Here is a 21,292-nt window from a genome sequence, read left to right as displayed (position 1 = left end):
AAATGGATTGCTAAAGTATACTCTAGAAAGCACCATTTATGATCCTCTGTGATATGTGTAAGAAATATATACATTCCTTTGTCCTACCTTTACTAACACTGGTATTAAAATTTTAAAAAAATTGTCAATTTGATAGATAAAGATAATATTTCATTGCTGCATAAATTTGTATTTATTTTTATTAGGCAGGTTTTAAAAATATAGATCTTTCTGGCATTTTGCATTTATTCTTAGTAAATTGCCATTTTCTTTTTACATCTTCCCCTGGGTGCCAGTCATTTTCTGATAAATTGTGTTTGATACAATTTTTGAGCCTTGCTCTCAAATACTAAATCTTGATTTTTAGAGAAAAATTTCTGGATTACTGTTCTCATAAATCTACAACTCTTTGCCCCTACGTGAAGTTCACATATAGGGTACTCATTTAAACCCAGATGATCTATTAGGAAATTTAATTTATAATATGCTGATGTTCTCTTTGAAATTCAATGAAGACCAGTGCTGAAGTTTTGAGCATCATTCCACACTTTTTACACATTTACTAAGCCATTTAAAGTTTATATTTACCCCCTCACTTACCAGCTGAATCATATTTCCTTCACCTTCTTACATTTACAAATATTCTTTATTTCTCAAAATTCTTCTCCCGGTCTGGAATCTTTCATTTTGAGTCTTGCCATTAGGGAGGGGAGCTAAGAGTATTGGAATGTTCTATAAATCCTGCAAGGTTGATTTCTGTCTTCACCTTCCAGAGGTTTCTGGGTGGAGAACTGAAGAAGTCAGCACCTGCAGGAAGGTTCCTGGTCATCAGCTGCAAGTTACAGACACCACGTGACTTGTCAGAGCTCGAAAGAGACCATGAGGGCCCACTTTCAGATTTGACCAGAAATTTGTCTTTCTTTTACTTTCTTAGCTTATTAATCATTCCCTCCCAAAGCATCCCCAACTCCATCACCTGTAATTTAAAGCAAAGATATTTTCATTTATTTTTAACTTTTTATTTTGAAATAGTTCCAGACTTTCATAATCACTGAAATAATAGTACAAATAATTCCCTTTTCCCAGATTTCCTATATGTTAATATTTACTACATTTGCTTTATCATTTTCCCTCACTCTTTCCTGTTTGGCTTCTAAGCTCTTTCACTGCCTATGTAACCGATTACCATTACATATTAGATTCATGTTAGTATTATGAATTAGTATTAGTTACATATTAGTATTAGATTCCCTCTCTTTGAAATACCTAAGGTCATTTTGGGGAATTTTTTTTTTTTTTGGCTCAATCCTTACTGAAAATATGGGTAAGATTTTGTTTGAAAGTGTTCTTGCTCAAATAACATCAGAAACCACTGCCATGAATGATTGCCACAATCCTTTATTTTACTTTGTGCCCGTTTATTTATTCATTCACTCACATGCTATATCAGTTCAATTCAGTTCAGGTCAGTCGCTCAGTCGTGTCTGACTCTTTGACCCCATGAATCACAGCACACCAGGCCTCCCTGTCCATCACCAACTCCCAGAGTTTACTCAAACTCATGTCCATCGAGTTGGTGATGACATCCAGCCATCTCATCCTCTGTCGTCCCCTTCTCCTCCTGCCCCCAATCACTCCCAGCATCAGGGTCTTTTCCAATGAGTCAACGCTTCACATGAGGTGGCCAAAGTACTGGAGTTTCAGCTTTAGCATCAGTCCTTCTAATGAACACCCAGGACTGATCTCCTTTAGAATGGACTGGTTGGACATCCTTGCAGTCCGATGGATTCTCAAGAGTCTTCTCCAACACCACAGTTCAAAAGCATCAATTCTTTGGCGCTCAGCCTTCTTCACAGTCCAACTCTTACATCCATACATGACCACAGGAAAAACCAAAGCCTTGACTAGACGGACCTTTGTTGGTAAAGTAATGTCTCAGCTTTGAATATGCTATCTAGGTTGGTCATAACTTTCCTTCCAAGGAGTCAGCGTCTTTTAATTTCATGGCTGCAGTCACCATCTGCAGTGATTTTGGAGCCCCCAAAAATAAAGTCTGACACTGTTTCCACTGTTTCCCCATATATTTCCCATGAAGTGATGGGTCTGGATGCCATGATCTTCATTTTCTGAATGTTGAGCTTTAAGCCAACTTGTTCACTCTCCGCTTTCACTTTCATCAAGAGGCTTTTTAGTTCCTCTTCACTTTCTGGCATAAGGATGGTGTCATCTGCATATCTGAGGTTACTGATATTTCTCCTGGCAATCTTGATTCCAGCTTGTGCTTCTTCCAGCCCAGCGTTTCTCATGATGTACTCTGCATAGAAGTTAAATAAGCAAGGTGACAATATACAGCCTTGACGGACTCCTTTTCCTATTGGGCCCTTAGTAGGTAGCAGGACTTAGGTGCTAAGGACATAAAGGAGAACAAAACAGTTACAATAGTGACTAACATTTACTGAGATTTACTATGTATCTTTTAAGTCCTTTAACATCATCCTCTTGTCTTAGGTCTCCATTGCTGGGTAACAAACTGCCCTAAAACGTAATGGCTTAAACAAGAATTTATTACCTTAGTTCCTGCAGGTAAGAAATTACAGAGTGGTTTAGGAGGTTGGTTCTTGTTCAGGGTCTCTCAGGAGATTTCTGTCAAGATATTGGTAGGGACTGCCGTTATCTGAAAGCTTGAGTGGGGCTTAGAGGATCCACTTCCAGGATGGCTCCCTCACAGGGCTGTTGGTAGGAAGCCTCAGCTCTTCACCACATGGGTCTCTCCATCAGCTGATTGTTTTCACAATAAGGTAGCTGACTTCCCCCAGACGAATGATCCAAAGCCACAATGCCTTTTCTGTGCTAATCTCAAAGGCACTACCACTTCTGTTATATTCTATTTGATAGTCATTAAATTGTCCATATTCAAGGGAAGAGAACTTTAGCTGCATATCTTGGAGGGAAAAGTGTTGAAGAATTTTCAGACATATTATAACACCACCACACATCTCATATAATCTAACAACCCTAAATTTGTGACAGTCCCACTTTGTAGCTAAGGAAACGGAAACCACAGATGGTCAAGGACCCAAGGTCCCATAGCTGGCAAGTGATAGAATTGGGATTCCAATGCAGATTGACTCTAGAATTTGTGTTTTTAACCACAGTGCTATATTACCTTGATACAAAGATGCCTTGCACTCATGAAGCTTATTTTTCAACAAAATGACTGACATTAGTCAAGCAATTTCTCTCTCTTGCTAATACACATACACAATTACAAACTATTTAAATCCCATGAAGAAAAAACACAGGGAACTATAGGAGTGCATGGTTGTGAAACTAGATCTAGTCTGTGGTAACAAGCTGCCGTATTTTGAGTCTACAAAGTCCCTGACCCCAAGTGCAACTCTTTAATGGGCTAGCAAACAAGTAGTTCCCATGCCTGACTACACATTAGAATCATCTAGAAGGCAGTTTAAAAAAATACTCATGCCCAGGACATAGCACAGGCCAATTAAACAAGAATCTCTGCAAATGGATCCAGACATCAATATATTTTAAAGCTCCTTGAGTGAATCCAGTGTGTGGTTGGGGTTGAGAAGTATTGCAGGGTTCAATTTCACCATGCAAACTTGGACATGGAAATGCTTTAACTAAAATCGGATGGCAGAGCTTAGCTTCTACCTTGCTGCTGTGACTGGGGGTGCGGTGGGGGGGGTGGGGAGTGGCTCTCTTCTAAAGGAACTTTTCAACACATTTTAAAATTTAAAGTAATTTTTTTTTTTTTTGGCTGCACTGTGCAGCTTCTGAGATGTCAGTTCCCCAATGAGGGATTGAATCTGGGCCACAGGCAGCAAAAACACCAAGTCCTAATCACTGGACCACAAAGTGCAGCTCAGTTCAGTTCAGTCGCTCAGTCATGTCTGAATCTTTGCGATCCCATGAATCACAGCACGCCAGGTCTCCTTGTCCATCACCGACTCCCAGAGTTTACTCAAACTCATGTCCATAGAGTTGGTGATGACATCCAGCCATCTCATCCTCTGTCATCCCCTTCTCCTGCCCCCAATCCCTCCCAGCATCAGGGTCTTTTCCAATGAGTCAACTCTTCACATGAGGTGGCCAAAGTATTGGAGTTTCAGCTTTAGCATCAGTCCTTCTAATGAACACCCAGGACTGAGCTCCTTTAAGATGGACTGGTTGGACCTCCTTGCAGTCCAAGGGACTCTCAAGAGTCTTCTCCAACACCACAGTTCAAAAGCATCAATTCTTCAGCACTCAGCTTTCTTCACAGTCCAACTCTCACATCCATACATGACCACTGGAAAAACCATAGCCTTGACTAGACGGACCTTTGTTGGCAAAGTAATGTCTGCTTTTGAATATGCTATCTAGGTTGGTCATAACTTTCCTTCCAAGGAGTCAGCGTCTTTTAATTTCATGGCTACAATCACCATCTGCAGTGATTTTGGAGCCCCCAAAAATAAAGTCTGACACTGTTTCCACTGTTTCCCCAACTATGTCCCATGAAGTGATGGGACCAGATCCTATGATCTTAGTTTTCTGAATGTTGAGTTTTAAGCCAACTTTTTCACTCTCCTCTTTCACTTTCATCAAGAGGCTTTTTAGTTTAGGAATTCCCTAAAATTGAAAGTAATTTTTAAATGTCATGATTTGTGGAAGTTTTCATTTTTTAAAAAAACTTTTTCTTTTATATTGGAGTATAGCTGATTAACTATGTTGTGATAGTTTCAGGAGGAAGGTGGACAGCAAAGGGACTGAGCCATTCATATACGTGTAACCATTCTCCCCTAAACTCCCTTACCATCCAGACTGCCACATAATATTGAACAGAGTTCTCTAAGCTATATGGTAGATGCTTGTTGGTTGTCTTTTGGCAAAGAAAGGACACATATTGTCTTAAATATTTTGCTTGATTGAGAAATCACTTTTTATGAATGAGATAATTCTAATCTTCCTTGAAGCCAGAGGGCCACTTTTTCTCATGGGCCTCCATCATTCCAAATATCAGGAAGTAAAAAGAAAATCATACCAGCAAATCAATTGCAGAAGCTCCACTCCAGGGAGGGTTGCATAGATGAAATGAAGTTGAGGATACAAATTCTCTTTTCATTTCTGATGTGAGCTAAGTCTTTCTGATTCTTCTCTTCCAATCCTATTCAGAGGACTGTAGAATCATTCTGCTCCCAAGATTCTGAGAGGTTTATTCTACTCGTACAAGATAAGCTCAGCACTATCTTGTCTCTGGTAGGCTTCCTGCTTGTTCTCAGACTGTAGTTTCCTAGAGAGTTGAGACCAAGTGTCATTTATTTTTGAATATTCAGATCTTAATACAGTGCTTTACACATATCAGGTGCTCAAAACATTTGTATCATTGAACTAATATGTTATTGCATTTTCAGAGATTGAAGATGGTGATTAATTCAGCTAGTGAGACACAGAACCAAAGATGTCAAGAGAAGGGATGTAACACCTTCTCAGTACCTACTAACCGACTATATCACAATGCATGTGTATAAACCAGTGCAAATCTGTGAACATTTCCAAAAAATACATTTAAAACATACATTTTGCTGATGGCGCAAGAGCAGCAGCCTTGTTGCAATCTTTTAACTGGATTCTGGCTTCCTGTCTTGACCCCCAACCCATCTCCCATCCAATCCTCACATCACCCAAAGTAAGCTGTGATACTTAGAGAATATAAATGTGATCATATGACTCCCTTGGTAAAAATAACCTCAGTGGGGAGACCCATAGGGTTCTGTACCATCTGGCCTTTGCCTCCCTCTCCAGTTCCATTCCAACTTCCTCCAAATTCTTTCCACCCATGGACTTCTGCATTGCTGTTCCCTCTGCCCACAGCTCTTTTCCCAGGCCCTCGACATGGCTGGCTCCTTTATAGGCTCCACTGAGAGAAGCCTTTCCTGACCATTCTACCTAGAATGACTTCTCTTAAATTATTCCTTACCCCTGCTTGTTTTCTCCAAATCATTTTTCTCAATGTGAAATTACCTTACTTATTTACCTGTTTACTGTCTCTCTGAGCCTGAATATAGGTGCCATGAAGGTGAGAACCTCATTTTATCTATCTTGATTGCTCTTGTATCCCCAATATCTGACTCACAGTGGGCATTCAGTCAGTACTTATTAGATGATTAAATAAACACATAGGAAAAGGAGTACTGTTATTCATTAAGGAGGTGTAAGGTATTACAGACAGAATAGTGGTCACAGATTATAAATATTTTAAAAAGTCTTTGCTATGTAAAAAAACCTCATATATTAATAATATTTCCCCGGAATCTTAGAATATTATTCTTCTATACTCGTGTCTTTTCCTTTTAAAATAGTTCTGTGGGGTGGAGGTGGGTGGCAAAAGGCGATATTTACTTTGGAAACAAACATGAAAATTACTTTTACTTTACATGCTGAGAGTAGAAATATGACCCTTATGCAATGCAAGATTTGCAATAAAGCTGAAAAGGACAAATGATATTAGCATTCCCATCTATTATAACTGGACCAGAACTTCAATCACCAGCTGAAAAAATAAACATGGGGTCAGCAGGCATTTGCCCTGTACCCTGAGTGCATTCCAAAGCAGAAACCATGCACAAATGACCTAAAGATCAAATGCTTTCTGATTTAGAATTCATGTAAAGCTATGCAATCCTATAGGATGAAGCGAGCCATGGCAGAGTGAGTGAAGTCGCTCAGTCGTGTCCGACTCTTTGCAACCCCATGGACTGTAGCCTACGAGCCACGGCAGAGTGTCCTTGAAACTGATGCCCATTGTAGGAGATAGTCCAGGGGACAGGGGAATCATATCTGAGCCAAAAGAAACTATATAGAATTTCTTGCTTTTTTTCCCGCCTAGTGATCAAACAACTAGGGCCATGAACAGAAAGGTGATTTTGCTGGAGGTGGGATGGCTTCAATCCCAAGGTTTTGCAGCAGTTGCCTGGCTTCAGCAAGGAGCAAAGCAGGACATGTGGAGGGCCAGCTTAGACGTCTATAGCGTTGTTGCTTGGGGTGAGGTGAGAGCCACTCTGGTTTGGCCCTGCTCTGCAAGGAAGCCTGATGTGAAGCAAACCTGGGTAAGGCTAGAGGACTCTGTGTTTATCTCTGTAATTAACAGAAAAAACTGAAAATGAGTAATATGCTCTGCTTGGTTTAGGGGTTATACAGAGGTATAAGCCACATCGCCATAATCTTCCCAACCACACGTATCTCAGATAATCTTGCCTTTTCTCCTTTTACCTGACTTTCAATTTCTTATGGTAGAGACAACAAAGATGATTGCTACTTCAAGTGCTTAGGAGTAGCCTACATTTATCTGCTGAAACACCTTCCTTTGGTTCTTTGAATGTGTCATGCTTCCTATTCTGGTTTCTATTGCTATATATCAAACATCCCCCAAATTTAGTGCTCTAAAACCATAGCCATTATTTATTATGCTCTCAAACTCTGTGGGCTAAGTGTGGGTAGAGCCTAGTAGAGATGTCTTGTCTCTGCTCCATGGTAACTGGGCCCTCAGCTGGGAAGACTGCCATGCTGGGGGGCAGGGCGGGTGTGACTTGAATAATCAAGGCACACCTTTGAGATCTTTACACGTCCTTTGTCCAGTTGAAAGGCTCTATGAAAGGTTCATTTCCCAGCCCTAGACAACCATTAATCTACTTTCTGTGTCCATATATTTGTCCACTCAGGATGTTTAATATAAATGGAAACCTCCAATATTTAGTCCTTTTAGAGTGGCTTCTTTCACTTAGCATAATGCTTTCAAGGTTCACTGCATCACGGTCATTCCTCTTACCTCCATTTCTCTCACTAACTCAGTATGTTCCCACCTGGCAGGATGTGCCAGGCTCTCTTTCTCGCATTGCCGTATCTTCGTGGTAGTTACTGTGGATTGGCTCAGTCAGTATCCACTGCAACTTCCTTCTAGTGTGTCATCATCTATTGCAAAAGTTAGAATGTGATGCCCTGCACTTCCCAGAGTTCCTTTCAGCTAGACGCCAATTTATGTTCTGCCAATCAGCTGCTTGAATGTGAGACTTTGAATTCGGAATTCAGTAAAATCAGGAGAGAGTCATGTGTATTTCTGGCAGGGATGTAGCCAAGGAGACAGTGTGCTCAGTGGTCCTCAGCTTCCTGTGAGGGCAGCAGCACTTTCCCCCTACAGAAGAAGCAGTGTGATTCTGGGGGTCGAGGGTTGTTCCTAGAAGCTCCACCTAGAACCTGCTCCTCCAGCCCTTCCAACGATTTTGTACGCCTACTAACATCTGATAATAAGTGGATTCTGTTGTCCTTGGAAGGCACCTAAAGAGTCTCTATGATTTCTTCTCTTCCCTGCCTCCAATAAAAACAAAAGTCCTAAGTCATTCAACATAGGCAATTGGCTAGCTGCCCTGTTTTTAAAGATAGCCTAGAATTGAAATCTTTAATCTCACTTCCTAAATTACCCAATCACCGTCATAGTCAAGTAGTGTTTCTTCATATCTAAGTAAACATTTTAGAGCACTGCTGTCCAACAGAAATGTAATGCAGGCCATATATGTAATTTTAAACTTTCTAGTAGCCATATTAAAAAGTGAAATATTTAACTCTATATCAAAAATACCGTTTCAATATGTAATCAATATGAAAATTATTGACAGCAAGTCTTTGAAATCCAGTGTGTATTTTAAACTTATGCTGTTGTTGTTCAGTTGCTAAGTCATGTCCGACTTTTTGTGACCCCATGGACTGTAGCATGCTAGCCTCCTCTGTCCTCCACTATCTCCTGGAGACTGCTCAAATTCGTGTCTGTTAAGTCAGTGATGCAATCTAACCATTTTGTCCTCTGCCACCCCCTTATTCTTTTGTCTTCATTCTTTCCCAGCATCAGGGTCTTTTCCAATGAGTCAGCTCTTCACATTTGATGACCAAAGAACTGGGGCTTCAGCTTCAGCAACAGTCCTTCCAATGAATATTCAGGGTTGATATCTTTTAGGATTGATTGGTTTGATCTCCTTGCAGTCCTAGGGACTCTCAAGAGTCTTCTCCAACACCACAGTTTGAAAGCATTAATTCTTCCATGCTCAATGTTATATGTATAGCTCATCTTAATTTGGATCAGCCAGATATTCTATAGCAATGAGTAGCTGCCTATGTGGATAGTATAGTGTTAGAACTATTTAATACACTTCTACTTTTTCCTCATGGAGAGCAACAGACTGGATTCCTTACAATATACTTTCAGAAAAAAGACTAGAATTAGTAACTGCCTCATCCTGAATCCCGAGCTGTGTGCTGTTGCCCAGCACACAGTTTTCATTCAATTCCCTAACTACGTCCAGCCCTTTGCTGTCCCAGGGCTTTGGTACCTCTTAGTCCCTGGGACTGCAAGGAGATCCAACCAGTCCATTCTGAAGGACATCAGCCCTGGGATTTCTTTGGAAGGAATGATGCTAAAGCTGAAACTCCAGTACTTTGGCCACCTCATGTGAAGAGTTGACTCGTTGGAAAAGACCCTGATGCTGGGAGGGATTGGGGGCAGGAGGAGAAGGGGACGACAGAGGATGAGATGGCTGGATGGCATCACCGACTCGATGGATGTGAGTTTGAGTGAACTCCAGGAGATGGTGATGGACAGGGAGGCCTGGCGTGCTGCAATTCATGGGGTCGCAAAGAGTCGGACACGACTGAGCGACTAAACTGAACTGAACTGATCCCCCTTTACCCCACTTGTTCTCCTCTAGCTAACTCCAGCTTCTCCTTCAGTTTCAGCTGAGAAATTGCTTCCTCAGAGTCCTTCCTGACCACAGTCCCCTCCCCATATGAATTTTTATTCTTCCATAATTTTTGCCCACTGCATGCGTTCATGCTAGGTCACTTCAGTCATGCCTGACTCTTTGTGACACTATGGACTGTAGTCCACCAGTCTCCTCGGTCCATGGGATTCTCCAGGCAGGAACACTGGAGTGGATTGCCATGCCCTCCTTCAGGAAATCTTCCTATCCCCTGCACTGGCAGGCAGGTTCTTTACCACTAGCCCTGGGAAGCCCTTTTGACCACTACAGTATGTATTTCACCTAGGAAGTTTCTTCTCATTTAGATATTAATCAGAGGAAATCCTGAGTCCATAGTAGCCTGAAATGAACCCAGGTTTCTTAAACTGGATACCCAAATCTACTAAATCTAGTCCCTGTTGCTAGACAGCTATGGCCTGTTCCCATTGACCCTGTATCCTGTCTTTCTGGGCCACAGCTGATTCACCAGGGTGGTTTGTCAGTCTTCAGGCTATAACCTTCCTCCTACTGCCCAATGCAGTAAGTCTGCCGGTTTGCGGGGAGGCAGCTAGAACAGTGTGGATGTGTCACAGCATATGAATAAGCTCTGCAGCTGAGCAGCTTTGAGCTAGAACCAGCCTCTATTCCAACCAAAGGAAGCCTGGTGATGACTCCTCTGGAACTAATGCTAGAGACCCTTTATCATGCCTTATATAATAAATCCCCTTTATTTTAACTTTTCAGTTCAGTCACTCAGTCATGTCCAACTCCTTGCGACCCCATGAATCGCAGCATGCCAGGCCTCCTTGTCCATCACCAACTCCCAGAGTTTACTCAAACTCATGTCCATCCAGTCAGTGATGCCATCCAGCCATCTCATCCTCTGTCATCCCCTTCTTCTCCTGCCCCCAATCCCTCCCAGCATCGGGGTCTTTTCCAATGAATCAACTCTTTGCATGAGGTGGCCAAAGTATTGGAGTTTCAGCTTTAGCATCATTCCTTCCAAAGAACACCCAGGGCTGATCTCCTTTAGAATGGACTGGTTGGATCTCCTTGCAGTCCAAGGGACTCTCAAGAGTCTTCTCCAACACCACAGTTCAAAAGCATCAATTCTTTGACGCTCAGCTTTCTTCACAGTCCAACTCTCATATCCATACATGACCACTGGGAAAACCATAGCCTTGACTAGACGGATCTTTGTTGGCAAAGTAATGTCTCTGCTTTTTAATATGCTATCTAGGTTGGTCATAACTTTTCTTCCAAGGAGTAAGCATCTTTTAATTTCATGGCTATAATCACCATCTGCAGTGATTTTGGAGCCCCCAAAAATAAAGTCTGACACCGTTTCCACTGTTTCCACGTCTATTTCCCATGAAGTAGCAAATCTCAATTCTCTGTGATCAAATGAATCTAAGCTAAAACACCAAATACAGTAGATATTTCTTTTGCTTCCAGCCGACAGCTTTCGTTCTCTGAGAACTGCCCCACCAGAAGGTGTGAGCCCAACCGGCTGGTACCCTTATAATAAGTAAGGCCCCTCAAGTGAATTTCAACCAGAAGATCTTTGCCTAAGACCCCTGTGCAGCATCTCCCAAGTTACCAACACACAACTTGTAAGCTGCCAGGTGACTGAAGCAAAGAAGCTACCTCCCTGGGCAATGTAGAGTAAGATTGAGTCTCAGTCTATAAATTCCTCTTGCTAAGAAACACTATTAATATTCATTCATTCATTCTACAAATACATATTAAGTGTCTGCTGCTGCTGCTGCTAAGTCGCTTCAGTTGTGTCCGACTCTGTGTGACCCCAAAGACAGCAGCCCACCAGGCTCCCCCATCCCTGGGATTCTCCAGGCAAGAATACTGGAGTGGGTTGCCATTGCCTTCTCCAATGCATGAAAGTGAAAAGTGAAAGTGAAGTCGCTCAGTCGTGTCTGACTCTCAGCGACCCCATGGACTGCAGCCTACCAGGCTCCTCCGTCCATGGGATTTTCCAGGCAAGAGTACTGGAGTGGGGTGCCATTGCCTTCTCCAATTAAGTGTCTACTATATCTATACACCAAAAATTTGAATGGTTTCAATTATCTTATGTGTGAATCTAAATTTGTGGAGTAGACTTCGACTCCAACCATTATTTGTCACATGGTTTTATTTTTATTTTTTATTTTTTTTTGTCACATGGTTTTAAAGTAAGCTTTGTTCTACATCCCTCCACCCCAATTGCCTTCCAATTACTGTCTGACCTAGGATGCAAGCTGAGGATTGTCTGCAAGGCAGAGAGCAGCACAGTGGTTGTCTCACTTGAGAAAAAGCTGCTGACTTTCCGTATTGTTTTTTGGGAAAGCGACCAGGACTACGAGAGGTTATGCTTCAAAATGCAGCTGTGTTTAAGGCATTCACAGGAAAGCAAACAGTGCAGTGAGAGTGGAATGTGTGTTTATTGAAACACTTAGTGGAATGCCTGGAAAGTCTCTGAGATGAGTCATTAGTGATCTATATAATTGTTAGGTGTTCTAGATACTTTAAGGGCTTCCCTGGTGGCTCGGACAGTAAAGCGTCTGCCTGCAGTGTGGGTCATACCCAGGTTCAATCCCTGGGTTGGGAAGATCCTCTGGAGAAGGAAATGGCAGCCCACTCCAGTACTCTTGCCTGGAAAATTCCATGGAAGGAGGAGCCTGGTAGGCTGGGGTCGCAGAGTTGGATACTGAGCGACTTCACTTCAGATACTCTAAGTTTGGTGGGCTTTGTCAAGCTTGTATGTATTTGCATTCAAGAATTAAATTCATTCAGATAAAGACTGAAAGAAAAAACAATTAGGCTTTCACCTAGGAGAAAATCCTCTAGAAGAATGATTCTCTTTTGAGTATGAGAATGCCAGAAAAAAAAAAAAAAAAACTTTTATTTTCTTTATGACTGCAAAAGTAACAGGCTCATTTAAAAAAATTTAAACATTACAAAGTATTTATTTACCACCTACTATGTATAAGACCCTTGTTGTTTTTGTTCAGTCACTAAGTCCTATCTGACTCTTTGCAACCCCATGAACTGCAGCATGCCAGGCTTCCCTGACCTCCACCATCTCCCAGAGTTTGCTCAAATTCATGTCCATTGAGCTGGTGACACTATTTAACCATCTCATCCTCTGCCCCCTCTTCTCCTTTTATCTTCAATCTTTCCCAGAATCAGAGTATTTTCCAATGAGTCTGCTCTTCGCATCAGGGGCCAAAGTTTTGTAGCTTCAGCTTCAGCATCACTCCTTCCAGTGAATATTCCGAGTTGATTTCCTTTAGAATTGACTAGTTTGATTTCCTTGCAGTCTAAGGGACTTTCAAGAGTCTTCTCCAGCACCACAATTCAAAAGCATCAATAACACCCTAGACTAGTCACTGAAGATACAACAGTGAGCATAAAATAGACAATCTCTTATAAACACACCATCCAGAGAAAGCATTACAAACAGCTTGTTGCAGTTTGTTCTAGTCGGTACACATGTCCAGATTCTAACACATGGTGAGAAGTCTATGGTCCCTGGCTCTCCTGCTAAGACGTGCAGGTCAGAAAGCTGCTCTAGACGTCTTAGGTGACACATTTGGCCTCACAGACTTCTATCTCTGCACCATACATTACTGAGAGTCAAGACCTGCAGAACTACATCACTTGATGGGAGCTATTTCCATGAGAACAGGTACAAAAGCAAGTGAAAACACATTTCCTGGTGGATGTTGGTAAACAGGGAAACTATCTTATTTCAGATCCAAGGCAACGACCAGGTATCTGCTAGGTTAGTGTCTTACTTAGAGCCTTACTAGGGCCCAGTAAAGACTGAATGTTGAGACCAGTCTTCCAGTTGCATTTGAAGGAAGAAGAGGCTTCCTGTTGCTCTTGTAGAGTTCAATAGGACAGGTGTACATGCACATCGCTTTTGAAAACATGATTTTCCTAAGTCTCTGACGTCAGCACCCTCCTCCCACCTCCGAGATGCTGAAGATGCTGGGTGGAGCTTTGACATTAGATGCTCTCATTACAAGCTGTCTTTTGTGTTTCAGTTTAATGATAGCCCTGGGCATACAGCTCATAATCTTACTTCAGGTTGAGAGGCATCTTTTCTGCAGTTTGAAGTTTTTTATTTATAACTAAGTTGTCTTCTTCAGTGATGCTTTAATTGGGAATTTTGGTCTAAATATTCAAGAATTTTTTTCATGGGCAAAGGTCTTTTACAATACATATTTTGCCAGTTTTGATTAAATAATTTATGCCACCACCTGGTCTTTTTAGGACTTTTTCATTATTAAATTTTTTATAATTAATTTGTGTTTGTGCTGTGCACAAATGTGTCTAAAATAACCTTTCAAGCAAACCCATAAATCTTTTACAAGGACTATACTGATGTTGACCCACATCTTCTATTTTTAAAATTTCCCCTCACCAAGGCCAATTTTAAAAAGTACTTATGTATTATTAAGGGGAGAGCTATTATTCTCTAGTCTAGACTAACATTCCTAAACAGCATATATTTTAGACTTCAAAGCCTTTATGAATATCAAAAAGCATATGGTCCTGGTGAATAGTAAGTTTGTCATTTCTACAAATGTAAAATAGCTCATTTAGCTAGAAAACCTTTAAATGACTCTTTTTGGAAGGAAAAGTTGTAACAAAGGTAACAAAGCTATTTAATTGTCTTACTTTCCCCTGACAATCTGCCACCCTTCTACTCTTACCTCCTCTTGTAGAAATTGGAGGAATTCTCTACATAACACAGGATTGATGTTTCTCATTTAAAATTCATATGCATGCCTCAGAGTTCTACCAGAGACGAATGAGGAGCAAATTGAAGTGCTCATAGAACCTCTCAAATTGACTCTGGCTAGGGTTGTGATTTTTTTCATCTTAAGAGAAAACATGTTAATTGTAGTAACTTTGGAAAATACAGGCAACCACAAAAAAGGAAATAAAAATAATGTATAATAAGCCCAACTCTCAAAGAAAAGCAGTATTAACATAACAGTGACTCTCTTTTCCAGATACAGTTATACAATTTTCTTCAAAAACCAAACTGGGAAAGCCTAAGGATAATGCCTTACCTACTGTTTTGTAACTTGCTTTTTTCATTTATCAACATGATGTCACTTCTCCATTTTTTTATTCTTCCAACATTTGGAATTCCATCACCTACATGAACTGTACTAGGTTGAACTAGTTCCATATTTATGACTCTTTAGTTTGTGACCATGTTTTTTGGCAATAGAAATAAGTTGCAGTGAGCATTCTGATATGTATACCTTGGTGTGTAGCTACGATGCTTTCCTTAGGATAATGTGGGAAACTCAAGCAGCAGAATTTGCAGGATCAAATGTTAAGGACCTTTTTCAGGTTCTCAGTCCATATTAAATGATAATTGACAGACCCCAGGAGAAGGGCATATTTCACTGTTGAGGCTCCCTCAATCTCACTGTGGAATTCTTAGGAGGACAAAGCTGACTGGTCATTTCAGCACCGAATGGTTTGAAGAGTGAATAATCTTTTTAAATGACAAGAGAAGTTCTGATTGCTGGTAACAGAGATGCAAATAACAGACTACATAGATATCTATGAAATCTTAGGGTATTTTAGCTGAGATGTTTCAGAAAATAACTGTTCTGTCCGAGCTACAGAAATAAATATATTTTCTTAAACTTTTTTTTTTTTTTAGTATATAAAACATGTACAGCAGGATGGATATGTATAGCTGCCCAGGCCACACACAGCACAGCTCCAAGGGTGCAATTTATCCAGATTAGAATATGAATAGTGTACTGTTAACTTCCCTGGTGGCTCAGAGGTAAAGCCTCTGCCTACAATGTGGGAGACCTGGGTTCAATCCCTGGGTTGGGAAGATCCCCTGGAGAAGGGAATGGCAACCCACTCCAGTATTCTGGCCGCCACCCGCCCCCCCCCCCAACAAAAAAATGGCCATTCCCTTCTCCAGTGGACAGAATGTGGTCTACTGGAGAAGAGAATGGCAAACCACTTCAGTATTCTTGCCTTGAGAACCCCATGAACAGTATGAAAAGGCAAAATGATAGGATACTGAAAGAGGAACTCCCCAGGTTGGTAGGTGCCCAATATGCTACTAAAGATCAGTGGAGAAATAACCCCAGAAAGAAAGAAGGGATGGAGCCAAAGCAAAAACAATACCCAGTTGTGGATGTGACTGGTGATAGAAGCAAGGTCTGATGTTATAAAGAGCAATATTGCATGGGAACCTGGAATGTCAGGTCCATGAATCAAGGCAAATTGGAAGTGGTCAAACAGGAGATGGAGAGAGTGAACATCGACATTCTAGGAATCAGCAAACTAAAATGGACTGGAATTGGTGAATTTAACTCAGATGACCATTATATCAACTACTGCAGGCAGGAATTCCTCAGAAGAAATGGAGTAGCCATCATGGTCAACAACAGAGTCCAAAATGCAGTACTTCGAAGCAATCTCAAAAATGACAGAATGATCTCTGTTCGTTTCCAAGGCAAACCACTCAATATCACAGTAATCCAAGCCTATGCCCCAACCAGTAATGCTGAAGAAGCTGAAGTTGAATGGTTCTATGAAGACCTACAAGACCTTTTAGAACTAACACCCAAAAGAGATGTCCTTTTCATTATAGGGGACTGGAATGCAAAAGTAGGAAGTCAAGAGATGCGTGGAGTAGCAGGAAAGTTTGGCCTTGGAGTACAGAATGAAGCAGGGCAAAGGCTTATAGAGTTTTGCCAAGAGAACACACTGGTCATAGCAAACACCCTCTTCCAACAACACAAGACTCTACACATGGACATCACCAGATGGTCAACACTGAAATCAGACTGATTATATTCTTTGCAGCCAAGGATGGAGAAGCTCTATACAGTCAGCAAAAACAAGACCAGGAGCTGACTGTGGCTCAGATCATGAACTTCTTATTGCCAAATTCAGACTGAAATTGATGAAAGTAGGGAAAACCACTAGACCATTCAGGTATGACCTAAATCAAATCCCTTATGATTATACAGTGGAAGTGAGAAATAGGTTTAAGGGCCTAGATCTGATAGTAGAGTGCCTGATGAACTATGGACTGAGGTTTGTGACATTGTACAGGAGACAGGGATCAAGACCATCCCCATGGAAAGGAAATGCAAAAGAGCAAAATAGCTGTCTGGGGAGGCCTTACAAATAGCTGTGAAAAGAAGAGAAGCGAAAAGCAAAGGAGAAAAGGAAAGATATAAGCATCTGAATGCAGAGTTCCAAAGAATACCAAGGAGATAAGAAAGCCCTCCTCAGTGATCAACGCAAAGAAATAGAGGAAAACAACAGAATGGGAAAGACTAGAGATCTCTTCAAGAAAATTAAAGATACCAAGGGAATATTTCATGAAAAGATCGGATCGATAAAGGACAGAAATGGTATGGACCTAACAGAAGCAGAAGATATTAAGAAGAGGTGGCAAGAATACACAGAAGAACTGTACAAAAAAGATCTTCATGACCCAGATAATCATGATGGTGTGATCACTCACCTAGAGCCAGGTATCCTGGAATGTGAAGTCAAGTGGGCCTTAGGAAGAATCACTATGAACAAAGCTAGTGGAGGTGATGGAATTCCAGTTGAGCTATTTCAAATCCTGAAAGATGATGCTGTGAAAGTGCTGCACTCAATATGCCAGCAAATTTGGAAAACTCAGCACTGGCCACAGGACTGGAAAGGTCAGTTTTCATTCCAATCCCAAAGAAAGGTAATGCCAAAGAATGCTCAAACTACCGCACAATTGCACTCATCTCACACACTAGTAAAGTAATGCTCAAAATTCTCCAAGCCAGGTTTCAGCAATACGTGAACCATGAACTTCCAGATGTTCAAGCTGGTTTTTGAAAAGGCAGAGGAACCAGAGATCAAATTGCCAACATCCACTACATCATCGAAAAAGCAAGAAAGTTCCAGAAAAACATCTATTTCTGCTTTATTGATTATGCCAAAGCCTTTGACTGTGTGGATCACAATAAACTGTGGAAAATTCTGAAAGAGATTGGAATACCAGACCACCTGACCTGCCTCTTGAGAAACCGATATGCAGGTCAGGAAGCAACAGTTAGAACTGGACACGGAACAACAGACTGGTTCCAAATAGGAAAAGGAGTCCGTCAAGGCTGTATATTGTCACCCTGCTTATTTAACTTCTATGCAGAGTACATCATGAGAAACACTGGGCTGGAAGAAGCACAAGCTGGAATCAAGATTGCTGGGAGAAATATCAGTAACTTCAGATATGTGGATGACACCACCCTTATGACAGAAAGTGAAGAGGAACTAAAAAGCCTCTTGATGGAAGTGAAAGTGGAGAGAGACAAAGTTGGCTTAAAGCTCAACATTCAGAAAACAAAGATCATGGCATCTGGTCCCATCACTTCATGGGAAATAGATGGGGAAACAGTGGAGACAGTGTCAGACTTTATTTTTTTGGGCTCCAAAATCACTGCAGATGGTGACTGCAGCCATGAAATTAAAAGACGCTTACTCCTTGGAAGGAAAGTTATGACCAACCTAGATAGCATATTCAAAAGCTGAGACATTACTTTGCCAACAAAGGTCCGTCTAGTCAAGGCTATGGTTTTTCCAGTGGTCATGTATGGATGCGAGAGTTTGACTGTGAAGAAAGCTGAGTGCCGAAGAATTGATGCTTTTGAACTGTGGTGTTGGAGAAGACTCTTGAGAGTCCCTTGGACTGCAAGGAGATCCAACCAGTCCATTCTGAAGGAGATCAGCCCTGGGATTTCTTTGGAAGGAATGATGCTGAAGCTGAAACTCCAGTATTTTGGCCACCTCATGTGAAGAGTTGACTCACTGGAAAAGACTCTGATACTGGGAGGGATTGGGGGCAGGAGGAGAAGGGGACGACAGAGGATGAGATGGCTGAATGGCATCACTGACTCGATGGACGTGAGTTTGAGTGAACTCCAGGAGTTGGTGATGGACAGGGAGGCCTGGCGTGCTGCAATTCATGGGGTCGCAAAGAGTCGGATATGACTGAGCTACTGAACTGAACTGAACTGACTGAGTGAACCGCTGGCCCTCTGCATACAGTACACAAAGGTTCAAACAGGTATATGGTAAGAAATTAGTTTCTCTGCTACCTATACCCTGATGGCTGTCCTATCTGAGGGCAGCGGCTCAGTCTTTATCCTTTTCAAGATATTCTATGCACATACAAAAACTTACATACCTACCCCATTACATCACAGACACTGTACTGCTCTTGGCTTTATTATACTTAACCACAGATCTTGCTAATTGTTCTATATCAGTATATCTTGAGTTTCTTCCTCTTTTCTTTTAATGGCTGAATGATACCTCACCGTGCGATTGTTTAAGGCTTTTTTTTCATAGGTAGGAGAATTGTGGTATTATTGGAAATAAGACACTTAAGCTTTAGAAAGCATTAAGTGTTTAGTCGCTCAGTTTCCGACTCTTTGCGATCCCACGGACTGTAGCTTGCTGGGCTCCTTTGTCCATGGAATTCTCCAGGCAAGAATACTGCAGTGGGTTCCCATTTCCTTTTCCAGGAGATGTTCCTGACCCAAGAGGCAAACTGAGGTCTCCTGCATTGCAGGTGGATTCTTCACTGGCTCAGATGCAACTAACTAGAAAGCATTAGGATGTTAATATATTGTGTTGTGGGCATGCCAAATCTTAAAACTGGTAATGTGAAACATGAATTGTTTGTGAAAGTTGTTAGGATTAGAAATGGATCCTGGAGTCATTCGATGTGTGAGAATACAGGCTGAACTGCTATGACAAAGATACCATAAATTTAGTGGCTTAAATAATATAAGAATTTATTTCTATCTCACATACCAGCCAGAGATAATTAGTCAAGGGTTGGTAAGGTGACTCTGTCATCCTCTACTTCTGGCTCCAGCTCCTGCCATCACATCTGCATCTCAGATAGGAGAAAGGAATCAAAGACGAGTGAAGGGCATGCCTACTACCTTAAGAGAATGACCGGGAAATGAGGCATATAAATTCTCACATCCGACTGGCCAAACTTAGTCACATGTCTTGCATTCCATGGCCAGCTGCAAGACTGCTGGCTGTCTCAGGCTGAGTTCCAATAATAAAGGAAAAAAAGAATGAATATTGGTGGAAGCTAGCAATCTTTGCCATACTCACAGATACTGTTAGGTTAAATTCCCTAGGAAAAAAAAAGACTGGGAGATTCATTTGCAGAGTTATTTTTCCTCTTGTGGTAAAATGATATAAATGTTACCATTTTAACTACTTTTAATTGTATATTCAGTTCAATGTAATTAAATGCATTCACATTATTGTGCGACCATCTCCACTACTTCAGAACTGTTTCATCTTCTTGAACTGAAACTCTGTACCCATTAAACATGAACATCCCATTTTCGCTGTGCTCAGGATTTTATTCGTCATACCCTTGGGAATCAACATCTGTGTGGGAGTGAATGCAGGAGGAGTGGGCAGCCAGGGAGCTGAACTGAGTGAGCCTCAGTTGAGCCTCAGCTGACTCAGTGGGAGGTCTGGAGCAGGATGGGACCCTGGAGATGTCCCATCTTGAGCAAGGGGTCTGGACTCTATACCAGGCAGGGAAAAGGATTTGGGGCAGGCTTCCCAGGAGGCGCAGTGGTAAAGAATCCGCCTGCCAATGCAGGAGACATAAGAGATGCAGGTTCCGTTCCTGGTTCAGGAAGATCCCCTAGAGGAGCAAATGGCAACCCACTCCAGTACTCTTGCCTGGGAAACTCCATGGAGAGTGGAGCCTGGCAGTCTATAGTCCATGGAGTCACAAAGAATCAGACACGAGTGAGCGACTAAACACACACACAGCACTTACCAGCTGAGGGCAATTCCTAGAGAAGGATTCAGCTAAGAGCTTTTGGTAACCAACATGCTCAGCCTCTGGGGGAATGAGTGCCTGGGTCCAGACCAGAGGATAGGGCAACACACAACAGCATCCATGACACTCTGCCTCTTATCCACTCAGAGCCACTTGCTTCATATGATAAATCCACTTTCCCCAGAATTTGGGTTGCTCTCTTTTCCTGGGGAAAACTTAAAAGAGGAAGAACTCAGCCCTCACCATGGCAGGTGGTCTCCAGGTGCAAATAAAATTCACAGCTGTGCTCTTCTACTACATGTCCCAGAGTCCCCTTACCCTCAGGCAGCACCACTGCTGGTCTAAGCAGCTTCCTTTGTGGTCTGGATGAACCAGTCCCTCAACCCAGGGGAATTCTAGAACAGGTATGACTGGTGCTTCAGAGATATCCCACCTTGAGGCAAGAGGGCTGGCCCTTCTCTTTCCCACATGGAACAAACAGTGGATGAGGGCTTTCCCCAGGGAGGGGATGTAAACTTGGGTGAGGTTGATTTCTTTGCATGAAGGCAAGGTGTAGAGAAGAACTCAGCTGAGAGCTGTTATCTTCCAAACTTCCCAGCAGCTAGGGAAAATAAAGCTTCAGTACAGTAGGGGGATTTGGGGTGATATACCAGTAGACACTGCA

At 41.8% G+C, this 21,292-nt stretch overlaps 1 long non-coding RNA gene across 1 annotated transcript; it reads right to left on the bottom strand.

Moving 5' to 3' along the window:
* Positions 1 to 1,352: 1,352 nt before the first annotated feature.
* Positions 1,353 to 5,776, bottom strand: LOC147363064 (uncharacterized). The gene is made up of 2 exons (XR_015136756.1): positions 5,024 to 5,776; positions 1,353 to 2,385 (listed from the first exon to the last, which is right to left on the bottom strand). It is a non-coding gene; the product is annotated as an uncharacterized LOC147363064 (long non-coding RNA).
* Between the last annotated feature and the right edge of the window lie 15,516 nt (positions 5,777 to 21,292).

Source organism: Bos grunniens, chromosome 11, assembly GCF_055505025.1.
Source record: "Bos grunniens cultivar Pamir isolate PY7600 chromosome 11, Bosgru_T2T1.0, whole genome shotgun sequence".
NCBI lineage: Eukaryota > Metazoa > Chordata > Mammalia > Artiodactyla > Bovidae > Bos > Bos grunniens.
Note: the sequence above shows the minus strand (reverse complement) of the source record. Positions and strands in the feature narration are given on the sequence as shown.